The 22,736-nt window shown below is 42.2% G+C and overlaps 1 long non-coding RNA gene across 1 annotated transcript in view; it reads right to left on the bottom strand.

The window, feature by feature from the left end:
• LOC140206382 (uncharacterized) overlaps positions 1–22,207 on the bottom strand; it is a 97,384-nt gene extending 75,177 nt beyond the window's left edge. The window contains exon 1 of the long non-coding RNA XR_011888132.1: positions 22,153–22,207. This is a non-coding gene — a long non-coding RNA (uncharacterized lncRNA). The remainder of the gene's footprint in view (positions 1–22,152) is intronic.
• Between the last annotated feature and the right edge of the window lie 529 nt (positions 22,208–22,736).

Below are 22,736 nucleotides of genomic sequence, written 5' to 3'. Positions count from 1 at the left end.
CAGCATTATCTCCTTGCTTTTATATGCTATTCCCTGTGAAATAAATGGCAACATTGCATTTTCCTTCTTTACCACAGAGTCAACCTGTAAATTATCCTCCTGGGAGTCTTGCACGAGGATTCCTAAGTCCCTTTGCACCTCTGTCATTTGAATTTTCTCCCCATATAAATAAAAGCCTCCACTATTTTTCCATCTGCCACTTTTTTGCCATTCTTCCAATCTGTCTAAGTCCTGCTCAATCACATTGGTTCCTCAGCACTACCTACCCCTCCACCTTTCTTCATATCATCTGCAAATTTTGCCACTAAGCCGTCAGTTCCATTATCTAAATCACTGACAAACAATGTGAAAAGTAGCAGTCCCAATACTGAACCCTGAGGAACACCACTGGTCACTGGCAGCCAACCAGAAAAGGCCCCCTTTATTCCTACTTACTGCCTCCTGTCTGTCAGACACTTCTCTATTTATGTCAGTATCTTTCCTGTAACGCCATAGGATTTTACCTTGTTAAGCAGCCTCCTGTGTGGCAGCTGATCAAATGCCTTCTGAAAATCCAAGTAAATGACATCCACTACCTCTCTTTTGTCCACCCTGCATGTTATTTCCTTGAATAACTCTAACAGATTTGTCTGCAAAGACTTTCCTTTATAGAGACCATGCTGACTTTAACTTATTTTATCACTGGTCTCCAAGTACCTTGAAACTTCAGGCTTAATAATAGACTCCAACACTTTCCCAACCACTGAGGTTAAGCTAACTGGCCTATAATTTCCTTCCTTTTGCCTTCCCCCCTCCTTAACGGGTGGAGTAACATTTGCAAATTTCCAGTCCTTTGGAACCATGCCAGAATCAAGTGATTCTTGAAAGATCATGACCAATGCATCCATTATCTCTTCAGAAACCACTCTCAGGACTCTGGGATGTAGTCTATCTAGTCCAGGTGACTTATCCACTTTTGAGTTTCCCTAGCACTTTTTCCTTTGTAATAGCACCTCCTATTTATTCTTTTTAAAACAGAAGAAAACTTTTGGTATCCTGTTTTATATTATTGGCTAGTTTGCCCTCATATTTAATCTTTTCCCTTCTTATAGCCTTTTTAGTTGCCTTTTGTTGGATTTTAAAAGCTTCTCAGACATCCAACTTTCCACTCACTTTTGCTACCTTGTATACCATTAACTTCCCTGGTCAGTCATGGTTGCCTACCCCTGCCGTTTGAGAACTTCCTCTTCTATGGATCATATCCATCCTGTACCTTGTGAACTATTCCCAGAAACTTCAACCATCTCTGCTCTGCTGTCATCCCCGCCAGTATCCTCCTCCAATTCTGGGCAAGCTCCACTCTCATACCTCTGTAATTCCCTTCATTCCATTCCAATTCTAATACATGTGACTTATGCTTCTCCCTCTCAAATTGCAATGTGAATTCAATCATATTATGATCACTGCCTTCTAAGGGTTCCTTTATGTTAAACTCCCTAATAAAATCTGGGTTATTACACAACACCCAATCTAAGATAGTCTTTCCCCTAGTAGGCTCAAGCACAAACTGCTATAAAAAGCCATCTTGTAGGCATTCAACAAATTCTCTCCTTGCAATCTGCCAGCAAACTGTTTTTCCCAATCCCTTGTATATTGAAGTCCTCCATAACAATTATGACATTACCCGTATTACATGCCTTTTCCAGTTCACTTTTCAATATCCCAACCCCACCTCTAGACTACTATTTGGAGGCCTATATATGATTCCCATAATGGTTTTTCTCACCTTTGAAGTTTAATACCACCCATAAAGATTTAACTTTCTGACCCTATGTCACCTCTTTCTAAAGATGTAATTCCATCTCTTACCAACAGAGCCACACCACCACCTGTGCATTCCTGTCTGACCTTTTGATACAAAGTACATCTTTTGGCATTAAGCTCCCAACTATGGCCTTCTTCCAGCCACGGCTCAGTGATGCCCACAACGCCATACCGACCAATCTCTGATTGCGCCATGAATTTGTCCGCCTTATTTCAAATACTACAGGTCGATGAAACTGTGAGGCAGCATTCTTATCTGCTATGTTATTGTCCCACTCTTCAAAATCTACACTTCTATTTTAAATAAATCCAAACCATTTTGATGACAAAGTATCTCAAGACCACATGATGTTCTGGTGATCATGTCTTATCCAGAACCCCAAGATGTCCTACAGTCTGAATGAACTAAAAGTGTACACTGGCTGACACCTACAAAGTAAATATTATATTGTATTCAACATGCCTAACTATGCCTTGATCAATTTATATTGAGACCTCCTTCAGTCAGGATCGATCATGGACGTTGTATCCTGGCTGTCTGGATATGCAAGCCTGGACGGTATAATATGGAGAGCAAGATGTTGCCCACGTAGCAAGTGCCCCCTCTCCACACATCTGATGAACCTAAAGGAGTGGCAGGGACCGATACAGTTTAGCATCAACAGCATTTCACGGGTTGCCAATCAGCAATTAACTCAATGTATGACTGCCTTAGGAAGTCCAGCTCCAGATTTTTCCCTCAAAGTTTATTCTTGAAGCCGTCCCTTTGAGTGAGGAAGCCGCAAGGCAGCTGAGGTTTGAGACCTGAGTTTTCCTTCCCCTAGATGACTTGCTAACCATGACTGACAAGCCACATCTGCCCAAAGTGACTGGTTTTAAAGCGCCAGTAACCCATCTTTGCCCCTTCTCCTGTCAGTAGAAACAGTTCCACTGGGCTTAGTAGCTAAGCCACACGTGAAGGCCATGAGCTGTCCTTGGTTGTCAGAGACTATTTAAGATGCACGCTGTTGCAAGAATTTAATAGGTAATAGCAGCTTCTCTCCATTACCACCCCTGGCTATAACAAACTTAAGGAACCAATCAAGTTACATGACGTATTTTCTAACTGACATGTTTCATCAACAACTTTGCTTTTACGGAAGTGTGTTTGCAATATGGAGCAAGAGATGCACAGAAATTCATTCTGCATTATCCTACAACAACCTTCTCTTCAGACCTACACTTTACCTCTGCACTTAGCATTGTGCTGTACTTCCCCACCTCCCCATCTGAAAAGAAACTAAAATAGGCACATGACACATTACAAGTACAAATTTATTATCAGATTTTCAACCTCCACAGAAACCTCCAGAATGAAACACAGCCCGTTGTTGGTAGGTACTTTCAGAGACAAGAAATGCCCCAACAATCAAAGAAATTAAAGTAATATTGTGATAAACCACTGGGGAAAAACCTGAGAAGGAGATCCCAGTTAAACTAGTAATGTAACTTAATAATTTTCATTTCCTCTCTGACAGGTTGTGGAAGGCCTCACAAAAGAGGACTTCTAAAGAAATATTGAATTTATTTTTGTAACCAATGGCAGCCAATAATGCTAAAGTCTCTAATTTTATTCAAATATCATGAAGTAACTTCTCTAACACAGCATTCAGAAGGTCACTTGTTTCACAAAAACTGCTCCTTTTTCTTACTTCCATGGCCTTCTGTCTCTTTCACCAATCGACTTCTCAGCTCTTTCCTCCCCCTCCAGGTTTCACCTATCACCTGGTGGTTCTCTCTCCCCTACACCCCCCCCACCCAATTTTTAAATCTGTTCCTCAGCTTTTTTCTTTCTCTAGTCCTGTCAAAGGGTTTTGGCCTGAAACATCAACTGTACCTTTTTTTTCAATAGATGCTACCTGACCTGCTGAGTTCCTCCAACATTTTGTGTGTGTTACTCCAGTGAGGAGGGGTTATAGACAGATGGAGAAGAGGTGACTGGAAATTGTAACAGAAGCTGGAAGGTGAAAGACGGAGGAGACAAAGGGCTGCAGCTGATGGAATCAGATAAGAAATCAATATGCAGCATGGAACCAATGAAGGGAAGTGGGTGAGTAGTGGGGGGACAACAAAGGTACTGTGTGGACAGATGAAGTGGGAGGAGGAGAGGAAAGAAACAATATGATAAGTGGGCTGGGCTGACTGTAGGAAAACTGTGCTGATCGGGAGGGTAGTGAAAGGAACTTAGGGTCCAAAAATGAAGAATTTGTTTTCCTACCATTGGTTTGTGCATAGCCTGGTTGAAGATGAGATGCTGTTCCTTTATTTTGTATAGACATTTCGTTGGGGGAATGGGGAGGAAAATTAAAATGACTAGTAACCAGGAACTCCTAGACACCCACAGCTGTTTCTCACTGTTTTGTTTGCTAAATTTCATATGCCAGATTTAATGCTGGAAAGCAACTGGAAAGCTTTCGAAAGCAAATTTGGTCAGTTGAGTCCAAGAGCAAAGTAAGTGGATTAGACAGGAGGGAGTGAGTTAGACAGCAAGCAGTAATGGATTGGGCAAGGACAAGCTTGGCCAGAGGCCGCCATGATTTAGATTTTGAGAACCAGTGGCAAATTAATGAGCTCAGTTTAAACAGATAGTAGGGAAAAGCACAATTCATACAACTGCAGCCACTCCACGGATGTCAATGTTCCAATACCATGATACTATTCAGGTAGGTTCAATGAATCAAGGATCCTCTTCTGGAAACTATGAATCTCATCCCTGCTAATTTATGTTTTTCCAGTAAGGGGCGCTTCACATTTCAAAAATCATTGCATAAACCTTCCTAGTGGTGTCAGTAGTGGTAAATTATTCAACACTAAGCTGTATATCAGCACAGCAATGATAAAACCTATACAGGAAATTAGGAATGTATTCCAAATTTATTTAAACTGTAAACATACCGTTAACTGCTATGTAACAATGGCAACTTATTCAAGTCACGTATGGTCACTGGGTGAACTAGGAAAAAGTTCAGAGGAACAAAAACTAGTTCTGGAAAGGAACAAGAGGAACTGAACTATGGTGTGCAGGTGTCATCATGGAGAATGCTTAACCTCTGTGGTTCCTGAGCAACTCTTCAGAGTTGTTCTGTGGTCACCAGTGCACTTCCTTCGATCTGCTTCATTAATGTTATATTGTGATTAGGATCATAGAATACCTTTTTTGAAATTGTCCCTCACCCTTTGCAGAAACATACTGGATTGTGGCTATTTGTTACATTAAATAGTGCATTTTCATCATTGTTTTGTTATAGGTTCTAGAACAGACAAGCCCAATAGGTGGACCATGGGCCAGGTCCAGACCATGAGAACCAAATGTCTGGACTGGGCTGACCCAATGGCACTTACATGAACGCACCTGTCATAACATGTAAATAAAGCGCGCTGCTCTAATTTATTTTAAACTCATCCCACACCGTACACTTGACCTACGCCTCCGTAGAGCGCATGACCTACTGCGCGCTCTCTACAGTCCTCGACTAGACAGCAGCATGCACCAGCTACCCGCCTGTCATCTGAGAAGTGAATCTGTCATCTAAAAACAAATCTGTTATCTAAGTGAATTGTTACCAGCAGTAAGTCACGGACCCTAAACCAAGAACAATGTGGCCTGCGCAAGAAAGCGCAAAGTCCACCAGGAAAACCATCAGTTCAAATCTGACTGGACTGATCAGTTTTATTTTATTTTACCGGACCATGCCAATGCTAAACCAACATGCTTAATATGCATGCAGTCCGTAACTGTCTGCAAATCAGAAAATCTAAAACGGCCCTTCAACACTATGCATGCTGCCAGTTTTAATGCCAACTACCCTGCAAAATCAGATCAACGCAAACAAAAAATTGCAAATATGATAACATCACACAAGCGTAAACATGAGGAATTCTGCAGATGCTGGAAGTTCAAGCAACACACATAAAAGTTGCTGGTGAACGCAGCAGGCCAGGCAGCATCTCTAGGAAGAGGTACAGTCGACATTTCGGACCGATACCCTTCGTCAAGAGAACTGAAGGAAGAGCTAGTAAGAGATTTGAAAGTGGGAGGGGGAGGGGGAAATCCAAAATGATAGGAGAAGACAGGAGGGGGAGGGATGGAGCCAAGAGCTGGACAGGTGATTGGCAAAAGGGATATGAGAGGATCATGGGACAGGAGGCCCAGGGAGAAAGAAAAGTGGGGGGGAACCCAGAGGATGGGCAAGGGGTATAGTCAGAGGGACAGAGGGAGAAAAAGGAGTGAGAGAGAGATAGAATGTGTGTTTATAAATAAATAACGGATGGGGTACGAGGGGGAGGTGGGGCATTAACGGAAGTTAGAGAAGTCAATGTTCATGCCATCAGGTTGGAGGCTACCCAGACAGAATATAAGGTGTTGTTCCTCCAACCTGAGTGTGGCTTCATCTTTACAGCAGAGGAGGCCGTGGATAGACGTATCAGAATGGGAATGGGATGTAAAATTAAAATGTGTGGCCACTGGGGGATCCTGCTTTCTCTGGCGGACAGAGCGTAGGTGTTCAGCAAAACGATCTCCCAGTCTGCGTCAGGTCTCGCCAATATATAGAAGGCCACATCGGGAGCACCGGATGCAGTATATCACCCCAGCCGACTCACAGATGAAGTGTCGCCTCACCTGGAAGGACTGTCTGGGGCCCTGAATGGTGGTAAGGGAGGAAGTGTAAGGGCATGTTTAGCACTTGTTCCTCTTACAAGGACAAGTGCCAGGAGGGAGATCAGTGGGGAGGGATGGGGGGGACGAATGAACAAGGGAGTTACGTAGGAAGCGATCCCTGCGGAAAGCAGGGGGGTGGGGGAAGATGTGCTTAGTGGTGGGATCCCGTTGGAGGTGGCAGAAGTTACGGAGAATAATATGTTGGACCTGGAGGCTGGTGGGGTGGTAGGTGAGGACCAGAGGAACCCTATTCCTAGTGGGGTGGCGGGAGGATGGAGTGAGAGCAGATGTACGTGAAATGGGGGAGATGCGTTTGAGAGCAGAGTTGATGGTGGAGGAAGGGAAGCCCCTTTCTTTAAAAAAGGAGGACATCTCCCTCGTCCTGGAATGAAAAGCCTCATCCTGAGAGCAGATGCGGCGGAGACAGAGGAATTGCGAGAAGGGGATGGCATTTTTGCAAGAGACAGGGTGAGAAGAGGAATTGTCCAGATAGCTGTGAGAGTCAGTAGGTTTATAGTAGACATCAGTAGATAAGCTGTCTCCAGAGATAGAGACAGAAAGATCTAGAAAGGGGAGGGAGGTGTCGGAAATGGAACAGGTAAACTTGAGGGCAGGGTGCAAGTTGGAGGCAAAGTTAATGAAGTCAACGAGCTCAGCATGCGTGCAGGAAGCAGCGCCAATGCAGTCGTTGATGTAGCAAAGGAAAAGTGGGGGACAGATACCAGAATAGGTTTGGAACATAGATTGTTCCACAAAGCCAACAAAACATCATACAAGCATTCCGTTTCTACTATCTGTAAGTCAACATCTGCACAAGAGAGCGCAACAGCTGCATCATTGCATGTGTCAGGGAATCTTGCCAAATCTAAGAAGCGACTCGCTGATGCCGAGTTGACTAAAACGTGTGCAATTGACATGGTTGGCGAAGTTTTAAGTCATGATGAGAAAACCAAGAAAATGGTTGTGGAGCTATTAAAGACAGTTTTTTTGAGAAGAATGGCTTGGATATGAGCAAAATTGTGTCCGTTGTCACCAGTGGGGCTCGGTCGATGGTGGGACAACACAAGGGCTTGGTAAGCAGGTTGCCGCTTTTAACCCAGCACTCTTGGCATTTCATTGCATTATTCAGAAATCAGTGATGTGCGCTAAACTGTGTGGCTAAATGAAAGAGGCGATGGATACTGTGAAGAGACTGGTAAATTTTGTTCGTGAGAGTTCTAGTCTGCAATATCGCCTTTTCAAAGCATTGCTGGAGGAAATGTCAGCGGAACACAAAGATCTTTTGCTGCATAATGATGTTCACTGGCTGAGCAAAGGCCGTGTGTTCGAAAGGGTGTGCGACATGCGCGATGAGCTTGTGTCATTTTTATCCAGCCTGCAGAGCCAAGAAGCCCAAGGATTTAAGAGGTTTTTAAGTGACAACAAGGTGATGGCACATGTTCTATTTTTGTGTGACATCATGTCTCATCTAAATCAACTTAATCTGCAAGTACAAGGAAACAACCACACTGTTGCGGACATGTAGGAGGCGATTGAAGCTTTCCAGTCAAAGCTGAACGTTTTTGAGAGAGACATTCACGGGAGAAAGTTGCACTTTCCACGTCTGTGGGAGCATTGCAAGAAGAACGAAATGTGGGAGGATCCAGTGATAAAGGATTTCGTGACGAGCCTGGCAGAAAACTTCAGAGAACGATTTGAGAGCTCCCCTAAACTCTCAGGTGACATCCTCCTCTTCCTGAGACAGCCGTTCTCCGTTTCGGCTGACGGCTAGTGGACTGCCGAGGCCAAAAGGCTGGTGCCTTCCATAGATGAGGCAACTCTTCAGATGGAGGTCTTTGAAATGGGAACATCTGATTTGCTCAAAGCACAACACAAGGACGTTGGGGTGACTTCTGGATCAACGTGGTTCCCCAAGCTCAATTCAAAAACACGAGAGCTATTGCAATGCTCCTACTCACACTGTTCCCCTCCACGTACGTATGTGAGTCATCGTTTTCTTCAATGAACTCTATCAAGAAGCAGGACAGAAACAAACTCTCCAATGCACATTTTGCCCAGTGCCTCAGGATTGCCACAACAGAATACAGGCCCGACATCAGAAGGATTGCCTCATCACGTCGCTGTCACTTCTGTGACTGATTGGAGAGTGAATCAATTTATTTTTGTCCATTTGTCAATCTTATTGTGGTATAATACTATTGCAGCTGCAATCATACTGATAATTTCATTTATAGCTACACTTCATACTTCAAATGCTACATAGCTTAATTAAAAAGAACAAATAGATTAAATGAGAGAACAGAAACAGTGGAAAAGGCAGTACTACTAAAACTCTTTGTGTGGGAGAGAAGTGTTCTTTGTGTGGAAGAGAAGTGGTAAAGACTACCATGTTTACTATGTGTGTGTGTGTGTCTATTTCAAGTCCCAGATGAGTTCTCAATGCAGCTGACAGTTGTGATAGCTAGAGTCATAATTAAATGGCTGGTTTTGGACTTATTTTGTTTCAAGAGTGCATTTTTTTTTATCTTGTGTGACCTACAACACAGGCTTTGAGAATCCCAGGCCTAAATTATTATTACTACTACTACTACTACTACTACTAATAATAATAATAATAATAGTAATAATGGTAATAGCAGCAACAACAACATCTGCCCATAAAACAACTTACTGGCACAATGAAAACAAACCCTGGACGTTTTGGCCCTTGGCTTGGCATGATTGACATAATTTGGGCCTTGTGGAAAACTAGTTGGGGAACCCTGTACTAGAAATAGAACATAGAATATTACAACACAGTACAAGCCCTTTAGCCCATGATGTTGTGCCAACACTTAATCTAATCTAAGATCAAACTAACCCTTTCCTACCTACATAGTCCTCAATTTTTTCTATCATTCATGTACCTATCTAAGAGTTTCTTAAGTACCCCCAATGTGCCTCTACCAGCACCTCTGGTAGTATGTTCCATACACCCACCCCACTCTGTATAAAAAAACCATACCTCTGACATCCTCAAATCACCTTAAGATTATGCCTCCTCATTTCTGCCCCGGGAAATAGACTCTAGCTATCCACTCAATTTATGCCTCTTATCACCTTGTACACCCTATCAAGTCACGTCTCATCCTCCTTCACTTCAAAGAGAAAAACCCTAGCTCTCACAAGCTATCCTCATAAGACATACTCTCTATCCAGACAGCATCCTGGTAAATCTCCTCCGCACCTCTCTAAAGCTTGCACGTCCTCCCTATAATATGGTGACCAGAACTGAACACAATATTCCAAGTGTGGTCTAACTGGAGTGTTGTAGACCTGCAATATTACCTCCTCATACTTCTTGAACTCGATCCCCCCAAGTAATGAAGACCAACACACCATACACCTTGTACCCTATCAACTTTGAGGGATCTATGGATGTAGACCCAAAGATCTTTCTGTTCCTGCACACTTCTAAGAATCCTACCATTAACCCTGTATTGTGTCTTCAAATTCAACCATTCAAAGTGAATCACTTCACACTTTTCTGGGTTGAACTCCCAACTGCCACGGTACCGCACAGCTTGATATTCTGTGAATGACCCATTGTAACCTACAACAACCCTCCACACCACCCACAACACCTCCAACCTCATGTCATCTGCAAATTCACTGTGTTGCTTCACTCTCAGATGAGCTAAATACCTTGCATGTACATTTAAGAGGAAGAATAAAACTACAATGTATGTAACCCTGTCATCTCTGTTTCATAGGCCAACATTAGGATATCTTCCATGAGGATGAACCTTCGCAGAGTGCTAGGCCCTGATTGTGTACCTGGAAGAGGACTAAAAATCGATGTCAATCATCTGGTGGGAGTGTTCAAGAACACCTTCAATCTCTCAGTGCCGAAGTCAGAGATTCCCACCTGGTTCAAAAGGGCGATAATCTTATGTGCCCAAGAACAGCAGGGTAAGCTGTCTCAACGACTATCACAAAATTGCACTCGTATTTACTGTGATAAAGTGCTTTGAGAGGTTGGTCATGGCCAAAATCAATATCCTGTCTAAGCAAAAATCTGGACCCACTGTAATTTGCCTATCGTCATAATTGGTCTACAGTGAATGCAGTCTCACTGGCTCTCCAGCTGGCCTTGGATCAATGGGACAATAGCGTCAGGCTGGCGTCTATTTTTCAGAAGACCTTTGACAAGGTGCCACATGTAAGGCTGCTTAACAAGACAAGAGCCCATGGTATTACGGGAAAAATACTGGCATGGTTAGAGCATTGGCTGATTGGTAGGAGGCAAAGAGTGGGCATGAAAGGAGCCTTTTCTGATTGGCTGCTGGTGACCAGCAGTTTTCCGCAGGAGTTAGTGTTGGGATTGCTTCTTTTTACGTTATGTGTCAATGATTTGAATGACAGAATTGATGGCTTTGTGGCCAAGATTTCAGTTGATATGAATATAGGTGGAGGGGCATATAGTGTTGAGAAAGCATGGAGTCTCCAGAACGACTTAGACAGATTAGGAGAATAGGTGAAGAAGTGGCAAATGGAATATAGTGTTGGGACGTGTATGATCATGCACCTTGGTAAAAGAAGAAAGGCATGGACTATTTTCTAAATTTGGAGAAAATTCAAAAAATCTGAGGTGCAAAGGGACTTGTGAGCTCTTGTGCAGGATTCCCTAAGGGTTAATTTACAGGTTGAGTGGGTGGTGAGAAAGGTAAATGCACCATTATCATTCAACATCCCTGAAGTTCTACCCTGGGCCCAGAATATTGATGTAATGACAAAGAAGGCATGGCAGAAGGCTACATTTCATTAGGAGTTTGAGGAGACTTGTTATGTCAGCAAAAACTCTCACATATTTCTACAGATGTACCACTCTAATTGGTTCCATCACCATCTGGTATGGGGGGGCCCACTGCAGAAAGTTGCAAACTCAGCTCGCTGCATCACGTGCACCAGCCTCCCAGCATTGTGAAAATCTTCTAAAGGTGATACATCACAAAAGCAGCATCAGTCATTAAGGACTCCATCACCCAGGACATGCCCTCTTCTCATTGTTAACATCAAGGATGCGGTACAAGAGCCTGAAGACACACACACAGCATTTTATGAAACGCTTCTTCCTCTCCACCATCAAAATTTTTAAAAGGACAGTGAATCCATGCAAAGATCATCAAAGGTCCAGAAATCTCTTCCCTCATTTCACAAAGTAACCTGGGTCTATCCCGTCAGCCCTTGGGGCTTACCTATCCTAATGTTTTTCAAAAGTCCAAGCACATCCTCTTGCATAAAATCACCATGTTCTAGCAAATCAGCCTGTTTTACATGGTCCTCACAAAGGTCAAGGACCTCACAGTGGTGAATACTGAAACAAAAGCATTCATTAAGGACCTTCACTACCTCCTTCCTCCAACTCCAGGTACATACTTCCTCTTCTATTGCTGACTGATCCAACCCTCATTCTAGTCATCCTCCTGTTCTTCACATATCTATAGAATGCCTTGGAGTTTTCCTTAATCCTACTCACCAAGGCCTTCTATATCCCCTTCTAGTTCTCCTAAGTCCATTCTTCAGCTCCTTGGTTGCTACCTTGTAACTCCCAGGAGCCCCGTCTGGTCCTTGCTTAGTAAACCTTAAGCAAGCATCTTTCTTTCTCTTGACTAGGTGTTCCACATCTCTTGTCAACCACGGTTCTTTCACCCTACCATCCTTTAGATGCCTTAGTGGGGCAAACCTATCCAGAACCCCATGCAAGCATTCACAAACCAACGTACACATTTACATTGTGCATTTCCCTGAATACATCCGTTCCCAAATTTTGCTCCAAAGTTTTTGCATAGTAGCATTATAATTCACCTCCTCACAATTAAGTATGTTCCCATGCCATCAGCTCCTATTTCTATCCAAAGCTATGATAAAGGTCAGGGAGATGTGGTCACTGTTTCAGAATGCTCACCCATACTATACAATCCATTCTTTATAGCAAGCAGAGGAAAGCAGTGACCAACCTTCCCAGCATTTATTTATGGTTGTTTCTGGTTGATGTCCGACTTGTCACATTCCCCAGAAAAAAGTTTTGGTGCTTTAGCTGTAGACTGAGCACTTTTAGAGAGAGAGAGAGAGAGAGAGTGAGTGTGTGTGTGTGTGTGTGTGTGTGTGTGTGTGTGTGTGTGTGTGTGTGTGGTGTGTGTGTGTGTGTGTGAGTGTGTGTGTGTGTGTGTGTGTGTGTGTGTGTGCGCGTGTGCATGCATCTACATAGTATCCAATGAGTTTAAGAAAACATGGTGAAGTGTCCAGTTGATAACAGCGTTACCCTTGAATTGGTAGCTAAATATCACGGTCCTTTTTTTAGTTTTGTGATTGTTCGTGAGTCTATTTTTGGATTTTGAAACTCCAGTTTATTTCACATGGTCTTGAAATGTGTTGTGCAGGAGTTATGTGATGGGGTGCACATCCGGTGTTGTAAACTATTAGACGTGCATCATTACTGCAAATATTTGATACAATTTTGTTACCTGCACAACTCTGTTCACTTGAATGATTGCTCACATGTATATGTGTAGGATCACAGAGCAAACCTGTGTGGATAAAATTTGCTCTTTTTTTTTTGCATGTTGGCTGTTTGATGTTTTCTATGAATAGCATCATGGTGATTCTTTGTTTCATGCCTGCCTGTGAGAGGACAAACCTCAGAGTTGTAGTCTGAATGCATACTTTGATAATAAATATTTGAATTTTGATTCTTGGCTGAGCAGGGCCTTGGAGAAGCTTGATACCAGCTGTGAGTTTACAAATCTAATGCCGGTAATCATTCAGCCACCTCAACTCCCTTTCCAGTCCCCCAGCCATTTTTCCACCAACCTCAACTCAAGACCCTACCTACTTTGCAATTTTGGTCACCTCCCTGTAGGAAAGATGTAAACAAGGTTGAAAGAGTACAGAGAAAATTTACAAGGATGTTGCCAGGTCTGGAGGACCTGAGTTATAAGGAAATATTGATTGTTAAGACTGTATTCTTTAGGATAGAGGATTGAGAGGAGATTTGATAGAGATTTTCAAAATGATGAGAGGTATAGATAGGGTAAATGCAAGCAGGCTTTTCACACTGAGGTTGAGTGGAACTACAACTAGAGATCATGGGTTAAGGGTGAAAGGAGAGAAGTTGAAGAGGAACATGAGAGGAAACTTCTTCACTCAGAGAGTTGTGAGAGTGTGGAATGGGCTACCAGCACAAGTGGTGTATGTGACCTCGGTTTCAATCTTCATGAGGAAGTTTGGATGGGTACATGGATTGTTGGTGTATGGAGGGCTATGGTCCCAGTGCAGGTTGATAAGAGTAGGCAGTTTAAATGCTTTCAGCATGGACTAGATGGGCCAAAGGGTCTGTTTCTGTGCTGTGCTTCTCTATGACTTCTCCAAATTAATTTACTAATGGCCATTTAGCTGAAAAGCATTTCAGATAACACTTTAAAATTGCAAGTTGAAAGTTCAGTGTAAATTTATTATCAAAGTACGTATATGTCACCACATGCTACCCTGAGATTCATTTCCTTGCAGGCATTTAATGTAGAAAAAGAAATACACAAAGACTGACAAGTGACCAAGATGCAAAAGAAGACAAACCGTGCAAGTACAAAAATGCGGTAAGGGTATGAAAGGATAACAAGATCAAATGATAATACAACCTGTAATTCTAAACTCACTCTCTAATTTACCGAATCGAATGAAAATAGCGTATCAAATCTGAGACAACCAAATAAATTATACCTTGACACACCTTCTATACATGGACAATTTGAAATTATACACTCCTTCATCAGAAAAGTTAAGTGGGCAAATTCATGGCAGATGCAATTTAATGTGGATGAATGTGAGGTTATCCACTTTGGTGGCAAAAACAGGAAAACAGATTATTATCTGAATGGTGGCCGATTAGGAAAAGGGGAGGTGCAACGAGACCTGGGTGTCATTATACACCAGTCATTGAAAGTGGGCATGCAGGTACAGCAGGCGGTGAAAAAGGCAAATGGTATGCTGGCATTTATAGCGAGAGGATTCGAGTACAGGAGCCGGGAGGTACTACTGCAGTTGCACAAGGCCTTGGTGAGACCACACCTGGAGTACTGTGTGCAGTTTTGGTCCCCTAATCTGAGGAAAGACATCCTTGCCATAGAGGGAGTACAAAGAAGGTTCACCAGATTGATTCCTGGGATGGCAGGACTTTCATATGATGAAAGACTGGATCAACTAGGCTCATACTCATTGGAATTTAGAAGATTGAGGGGGGATCTTATTGAAACGTATAAAATCCTAAAGGGATTAGACAGGCTAGATGCAGGAAGATTGTTCCCGATGTTGGGGAAGTCCAGAACGAGGGGTGACAGTTTGAGGATAAAGGGGAAGCCTTTTAGGACCGAGATTAGGAAAAACTTCTTCACACAGAGAGTGGTGAATCTGTGGAATTCTCTGCCACAGGAAACAGTTGAGCCCAGTTCATTGGCTATATTTAAGAGGGAGTTAGATATAGGCCTTTTGACTAAAGGGATCAGGGGGTATGGAGGGAAGGCTGGTACAGTATTCTGAGTTGGATGATCAGCCATGATCATACTGAATGGTGGTGCAGGCTCGAAGGGCTGAATGGCCTATTCCTGCACCTATTTTCTATGTTTCTATGTTAAACCAAGCCCAGTAGAAAAGCAGAATTCTTTCATGTTGTTAATATTGACCAGCAAAAAGCATTCGATTCTGTCCCACACTCATGGTTATTAGAAGTTCTTAATATATAAAAACTACACCCAATACTTGTGAAGTTCCGACAACATTTGATGAAGCATTGGTGTAATCACCATATCTATTAATGACCAAAATGGAACAACCACTGTTATCAAAATAAACCAAAGTATTTTCCGGGGTGACTCTCTCAGCCGACTTTGGTTTTGTCTAGATTTAAACTCACTCTCTAATTTACTGAATCGAATGAAAATAGTGTATCAAATCAGAGACAACCAAATAAATTATACCTTGACACACCTTCTATACATAGACAATTTGAAATGATACACTCCTTCATCAGAAAAGTTAAAGCAATTAATTCAAATAAAGATATAAACATGAACTTTGGACTAGATAAGTGCAGAATATTAAATATAAGAAAAGGTGCAATAGAGCTAGTAGAATATAAAGCAGAGTAGCATGATACAATACAACCGAGGGATGAATATGAAAAAAATAAGTATCTGGGATATCAACAAGCAAAGAAAATCGATCAAAGGGAAAATTTTCAATGGAATTTACTTCAAGGTTCAAGAGAATCTACCAAACAGAAATCAACAGTAAAAATATAACAAAGGCAATAAACACTTTTGCTGTACCCCATATTAATACATTCTTTTGGCATAATAACTGGAAAAACTACAAAGAAAAATAAGGACTGGTAGGACAAATTTAAAAAAACTATGCACACTCAAACACACTTAGACTAACACTACCTAGGACAAAGAAGAATGAAGAATAACAGACATTAAAAAATTACACAACAGTTAGATAAAACCTCCAAGGATGTACTGTACTTTCATCAACAAAAATAGAATTCTGCACTCCACATGAGCATATACAATCATGATAAGAAGTATACACCACTAAACTTAGGTGAATGCACAACTCAGAAACAGGAAAAAATTATCACCACAGAAGAAAAAGTTAACCAATGGAAGAGCATGACACTACATGGAAGGCATCCCCATGATCTGAGCAGACTAGATGTTGACAAGGAAACATAGAACGCCTGGCTCAGAGCTGGAAACCTCTTCCCAAGAGCAGAGAGGTTCCTTGAGCGAAACAGGACCAGGTGGTGAACACAAAAATGATCAACAATGCATAATAAAAGACCAAAAAAATTCAAGATGATAAATGCAGAAAATGCAAAGAGAAACCAGAAACAATCCAACTCATTTCAGGATCCTGCAGCAGTTTAACTTCAATCTGATTACTTACACAGGCACAATTAGGTCGCAAGCACCTTTCACCAAAATCTTGCTTTAAACTCATAAGAGACACCACACCTTACTATAAATACAAGCTTGACCCAGTTTTAGAGTCAGAGTCCTGCAAATTATCCATTGTTACAGATAGGACGATCTATAACAACCGTCCAGATAAAATATTACAGGATAAACAAGCAAGAACAACTTACTTAGTAGATATAACCAGTCCAAGCACACATAACATTTAGAACTCAATAAATCAAATGACACCAGAAATATGTTGAATTTATAGGGGAAATTGAAAGACTATGTAACATGAACAGGATATACATTGTCCCTATAGTAATATCTACAACCGTATCATCCCAAAGCCCCCACACAATAGAATTGAACGATTATGCCTACACAGCAATACTTAGGTAAGTCTCCAGAAAGCCACAATACTAAACATCATTAGAATAGTCTGAAAGGTCCTAGCATTTGAGAAAGGAGTGAGCTTGCCCATGCTTGTATCTCAGGTTTTACTAGCTTGAGTTGAGCGAAAAAAACAATACTAGGTAGTAGGGATAGTCCGGGTAATTATAAACCAGTGAGCCTTACGTCTGTGGTGGGAAAGCTGTTGGGAAAGATTCTTAGAGCTAGTTTCTCTGGGCATTTAGAGAATCATGGTCTGATCAGGGACAGTCAGCATGGCTTTGTGAAGGGCAGATCGTGTCTAACAAGCCTGATAGAGTTCTTTGAGGAGGTGACCAGGCATATAGATGAGGGTAGTGCAGTGGATGTGATCTATATGGACTTTATTAAGGCATTTGACAAGGTTCCACACGGTAGGCTTATTCAGAAAGTCAGAAGGCATGGGATCCAGGAAAGTTTGGCCAGGTGGATGCAGAATTGGCTTGCCTGCAGAAGGCAGAGGGTCGTGGTGGAGGAAGTACATTCAGATTGGAGGGTTGTGACTAGTGGTGTCCCACAAGGATCTGTTTTGGGACCTCTACTTTTCGTGATTTTTATTAACGACCTGGATATGGGGGTAGAAGGGTGGGTTGGCAAGTTTGCAGATGACACAAAGGTTGGTGGTGTTGTAGATAGTGTAGAGGATTGTCGAAGATTGCAGAGAGACATTGATAGGATGCAGAAGTGGGCTGAGAAGTGGCAGATGGAGTTCAACCCGGAGAAGTGTGAGGTGGTACACATTGGAAGGACAAACTCCAAGGCAGAGTACAAAGTTGATGGCAGGATACTTGGTAGTGTGGAGGAGCAGAGGGATCTGGGGGTACATGTCCACAGATCCCTGAAAGTTGCCTCACAGGTGGATAGGATAGTTAAGAAAGCTTATGGGGTGTTAGCTTTCATAAGTCGAGCGATAGAGTTTAAGAGTCGCGACGTAATGATGCAGCTCTATAAAACTCTGGTTAGGCCACACTTGGAGTACTGTGTCCAGTTCTGGTTGCCTCACTATAGGAAGGATGTGGAAGCATTGGAAAAGGTACAGAGGAGATTTACCAGGATGCTGCTTGGTTTAGAGAGTATGCATTATGATCAGAGATTAAGGGAGCTAGGGCTTTACTCTTTGGAGAGAAGGAGGATGAGAGGAGACATGATAGAGGTGTACAAGATAATAAGAGGAATAGATAGAGTGGATAGCCAGCGCCTCTTCCCCAGGGCACCACTGCTCAATACAAGAGGACATGGCTTTAAGGTAAGGGGTGGGAAGTTCAGAGGGGATATTAGAGGAAGGTTTTTTTACTCAGAGAGTGGTTGGTGCGTGGAATGCACTGCCTGAATCAGTGCTGGAGGCAGATACACTAGTGAAATTTAAGAGACTACTAGACAGGTATATGGAGGAATTTAAGGTGGGGGCTTATATGGGAGGCAGGGTTTGAGGGTCGGTACAATATTGTGGGCCGAAGGGCCTGTACTGTGTTGTACTGTTCTATGTTCTATGTTCTATAAATAGTGATTAAATAATACAGAGAAAATGAGTTGTAAGGACCTTGTAAGTGAGTCCATAGCTTGTGGAATCAGTTCATTGTTGAGGTGAGAGAAGTTGTCCATATCAATTCAGGAGCCTGATGGTTGAAGAGTAATAACTGTTCCTGAAATTGATGTGGGACTTAGGGCTCCTGTACCTCCTTCCCTATGGCATCAGCAATAGGAGAGCATGGCCTAGATGGTGAAGGTCTTAATGATGGATGCTACTATCTGGTGACAGTGCAGTTTGTACATGTACTCAATGGTGGGAAAGGCTCTGATCGACTGGGCCATATCCACCACTTCTTGTAGCTTTTTTCGCTTCTGAGCGTTGGTGTTTCCACACCAGGCCATGACACAAGCAGTCAGGATACTCTTTACTGTCCATCTACAGAAGCTTTAGATGATGTCCTGTATGCATTTAATATTTCATATATTTGAGTAATATGGTAAATATATTGTTTGATTAAGCATTCTTTGTCTCTTTAAATAACTCATTACTGGTTTTATATATAATACTGTGGGAATAGCATACATTATAACACCACATCATATGAGTATGCCTCACTTAAAGTAAAAGAAAACTAAGACCCGTTCTCCTGGGCTCTCATCTTAAAAATTACATTTTTTTACGTTTTGGAGTTACAAGACATAACAGTGCCAAATCTGTGCAAACTTCTAAGGAAGTACAGGTGCTGCCGTGCCTTCTTTGTCATGGCACTTACACCCGGATGAGAAGTCATATGATCACAAGTAACCTTGGTGCTTTTTCAAACCAGGGCAGTGTTCTGCTCACATTTCTGTCCCTCAGCAAAATGCTACAGAATAGATAACATGATCATATCACAGATTCCTAGCATTGTATAGGCCCAGTCCAGTGACTTTGGCAGGCCATCAAACTCCCATTAAAGTTACTTCTTGTGGGATCATGCTGTGCACAGCTTAGCTGCCTCTTTCCCCACATAAGGCAGGTTGCCCATTCTTCTGAAGTACTTGATTCATTGCAAAACAATTGTTAAATATGCTTGTTACAGACCTCAGACCAGACAGCAAAGTCAAATCCCATTGCTAATTCTGCTAAGATCTGCCAAGGTCTTCAAAGGAGCGCAATTGACCAAAATTTGTTGCCAAGCAACATGCGATATTAAGGCAGATTCTGAGAAGCTTGGATGGAAAGTGATGGAGAGATGAAGAAGTTTGGGGATAAAATTTGAGAACTTAAACACAAGGCAGCAGATGGCATGACCAACTTTAATAGAGCAAAGATGCTCAAGAGCTCAAACTTAGAAGTCATTTGATACCATGAGGTTTAATAGGGCTGCAGGAAATGGTAGAGATTGGCAGTGGTCAGGCTGTGATTCTAGAAAATGCTCAAGAATTGTGAGGCTATCTCTAGTATGTAGTGACTATTACTCTCACCATCCGATTGAGCATATCAGAAGCAGAGCATAAAACCAAAATATTTAGGGTGAGGATATTTAGATTATGAGGACACACAGTCCTCTTTTATTGTCATTTAGTAATGCATGCATTAAGAAATGATACAATATTTCCTCCGGTGTGATATCACAAAACACAGGACAGACCAAGACTGAAAAAAACGACATAATTATAACATATAGTTACAACAGTGCAACAATACCATAATTTGATGAAGAAGTCCATGAGCACAGTAAAAGTTCAAAGTCTCTCAAATGTCCCACACCTCACGCAGATGGGAGAAGGAAGAAAAACTCTCCCTCCCATACCCGACCACGGTCCGACTCTGAGTCATCCGAAAACTTCGAGCTCTGATCAGCTGTCCAACACCGAGTACTGAGCGCCATCTCTATCCGAGCGATTCGACCTCCATCTCGGTCGCCAACAGCAGGCAGAGCTGGGCATTTTGAGGCTTTCCCTCCAAAAGATTCTCGGCCGTGCAGTAATGACAGCAGCGAACGAGCATTTCAGAAGTTTTTCCAGATGTTCCTTTGTGTTTTCACGTCCGTCTCCATCAAATCAGAATTGTCCACGGCCCCTATTTAACGGATACGATATCATTTTTCACCGGAGAGCTGCGCGTGCGCGACCCACTGTTTTCTCTCCTCCCGCCTTATTTTAAATCAGCTTTCCCTTGACTTGAGTAATATGAACATACAGAAACAACAGACAAGAGCCATTGGTTCATCCCATAGACCCAATAAATTGCAATGCCATTGTGCAATACAATGCTTACATTACCCAGTGTCACCATTGTCTGCTCTTTTCAATCTTCTGGCAGACAAAAATCAACAGATTTAGAGAGCACAGGACAAGATTCAAAAACAAAGAATAAAACTAGAAAGCTGCTCTCTGGTGCATTTCAATATCGGACACTATTCCAGGGAATCACGTTCATCCTAATTGGCCATGGATACTATTTTATTGCCCTACAGTTTCCGTCTGGGAACACACATTAAATCAGACTTGCATGGGAGCATTCTTTTACATACTCTAAGGACAAGACACTATCCTCATACACCTTTGTACTAAATATCCCTTCCTCCATGTGATACATTGTGGAAGATGGGTCTGATTCATTGCTTGTGGGGCAGGAGATTGTGGTCACAATGGGGAGGGCCCATGGCAAGGGTGATTCATGGAGCATCAGCTGGAGGTGGGAGGGGGCTGGGGACCTCAAGTACTGAGTCACTGCATTTAGGCGGAGGGGGTGGTGGTTGGTGTTGGTGAAGTGACAGTCAGTTGGCTGCTTCTGGTCCCAGTTGGTGGGGCTCTTTGGGTTTGGGATGAGTTTTCCATGCTTCCTGTGGGACTTGCACACACAGAACAGAACAGCAAGTATGAGGTGAGTTTATTTATTTATAGCTCCGGAAGGAAAATCACAATCTGCAAGGTTTAATTAAAGAAAAAATGCATACAACCCACACTGTGCACATAAATGTCACTGTGCACAATACAATCTCCAGACATTGTTTCCTGCAGCCAAGACAGAAGCAGGCTAGGCTCGCAGTTCAATTCCAACATCTTGGAATCAGACTCCAGGCATGCATTGAATTGTGTCTCCTCAAGAACATTGTCCTGGCTGGGAAGCAATACAGCTGGCAACGTAACTTTGTTAGGACTAAAAACTATGTTATGCCAGCAGGAAAAGAGAATATTTTGAGATTCCCTTTAGCATCTAATATAACTACACTTCACAAGGACAGATGGTTATTTATGTACCTTTTTATACATGACAACATGTTATCCTGAAGCATTTACTCCTAGTGAAGCACTTTTGAAGCATATCACTATAGTAATGAAGGAAATTCTGCAGCACTGAAAATTTGTGTCCACTGTTGACTCAACCTCTAGCCAAGTTGTTCTAGTGCGAATATGTTAGCCATCTACCAACAATATGGAAAGTTATCCAGGCCTGTTTTTGTAATAAAATGCAAGACAGTTCTAATCCAGCTAATTCTTGCCCATTCTATTCTCAATCATCTGCAAAGTAATAGAAGATGTCAGCAGTGTTATCAACCAGCAATGCCAGGTTTGGATTTTACCTGAACTACTCTGCACCAGGAGTTTATCATCATCTCAGTGCACACAAACTAAAAAGCTGAATTTCAGAGGCAAGGCAAGGTGCCTGCTCTTGGCATCAAAACAAACATGGCATCATGGAGCCCTGGTAAAGCTGAAATCAATGAGTATCCAGCGGAAACACTGTAAAGATTAGAGCCATACCTCAGTCAAAAGAAGTTTGCTGGCTTCTCCGAGGTAAATAGTCCTGTCCTCAGGGCACCACTGAAGGGAGCTGCCTTGGACAGAGTCCTGGGTCCATCTGTCTCCAGCTACTTCATCACTAGTCTGCAACAAACACAAAATCACAAATGAGTTACAGATGAGATGAGAGATTATTTGTACTGAAAAATGCAGGAATACTTTACAAAAGATAATACCAACAGACTGTTACTGTCCCAGAGATATGTTTCATTGAGATGTTCATTTTATATGTTTTTGTCGTAAATTCATGATTATTTTATCATCTTAAAGTAATGTTTGATTAAAAGTTTTGTGCTCTTTATGTAAGGTTTTATTTAATGTAGAGTGTAACAGGCCACATGACCAGAGTTTAATAAAAGCGTGACTGTGGCATTATGGGTCAGAACCAACATGGAAGCAGAGAGAGTTATATAGCCCTAAAATAACCTTATTCTGCATATGGTCCAAGAGGTGCACACAGTAATTATTTGTTTTATATTGTGTATAATGTTGTTGATGTGCCTTTACGTGGACAGGGTGATATGTTTTTAGTGATTTTATTTGAT

Source organism: Mobula birostris, chromosome 12, assembly GCF_030028105.1.
Source record: "Mobula birostris isolate sMobBir1 chromosome 12, sMobBir1.hap1, whole genome shotgun sequence".
Lineage (NCBI taxonomy): Eukaryota > Metazoa > Chordata > Chondrichthyes > Myliobatiformes > Myliobatidae > Mobula > Mobula birostris.
The sequence above is the reverse complement of the archived record's forward strand: the minus strand, read 5'-3'. Positions and strand labels throughout refer to the sequence as shown.